Here is a 746-nt window from a genome sequence, read left to right as displayed (position 1 = left end):
CCCTGACTATGGTTTCTAGAGAAAATGAAAGCCCTTTAAAAATTAATAAAATATTTACTTCAACAAAAAGATACAGTTATATATGCACCCAACATCATAGCACCTAAATATGTGAAGTAAATATTGACTGATACGAAGACAGAAGTTGACAGCAATGCAATAATAGTAGGAATCTTCCATATCCCATTTTCAATAATTGATAGAACATACAGATAGAAAGTCAACAAAGAAATGGCAGACTTGAACAGCATTATAGACTAAATTGGCATAGCACATATATATGGAACTTTCTTCCCATTAACAAAAGGATATACATTCTTTTCAAACTCAAATGGACATTATCCGGAATAGATTACATTTAGTCTACATAAAGAATCTTAACAAATTGAAGAAGATTAAAATCAAGCCAAGTGTCTCTTCCAAGAATGATGAAATGAAACTAGAAATCAATGACAGCCAAAAAAAAAAAAAAAAAAAAAAAGAAAATTGACAAGCACATGGAAACTAATCAATACACTCTTCAATAACAATTAGAGTGAAAAAGAAATCAAAAAGGAATTTTGAAAATCTTCAGAGAAATGAAAGTAAAACAGTGCTCGCTTCGGCAGCACATATACTAAAATTGGAACGATACAGAGAAGATTAGCATGGCCCCTGCGCAAGGATGACACGCAAATTCGTGAAGCGTTCCATATTTTTATGGAACGTACCTCAAAATAATAAGAGCTATTTATGACAAACCCACA

General features: G+C 31.8%; 1 non-coding gene across 1 annotated transcript; it reads left to right on the top strand.

The window, feature by feature from the left end:
* The first annotated feature begins 592 nt into the window (after positions 1 to 592).
* On the top strand, positions 593 to 699 carry LOC111532342. Its single transcript, XR_002728515.1, has one exon. It is a non-coding gene; the product is annotated as a U6 spliceosomal RNA (small nuclear RNA).
* Positions 700 to 746: the final 47 nt, after the last annotated feature.

The sequence above is a fragment of the Piliocolobus tephrosceles genome, chromosome 15 (genome assembly GCF_002776525.5).
Source record: "Piliocolobus tephrosceles isolate RC106 chromosome 15, ASM277652v3, whole genome shotgun sequence".
In the NCBI taxonomy this organism is placed as follows: Eukaryota; Metazoa; Chordata; class Mammalia; order Primates; family Cercopithecidae; genus Piliocolobus; species Piliocolobus tephrosceles.
This window is presented reverse-complemented; position numbering and strand designations above follow the sequence as displayed.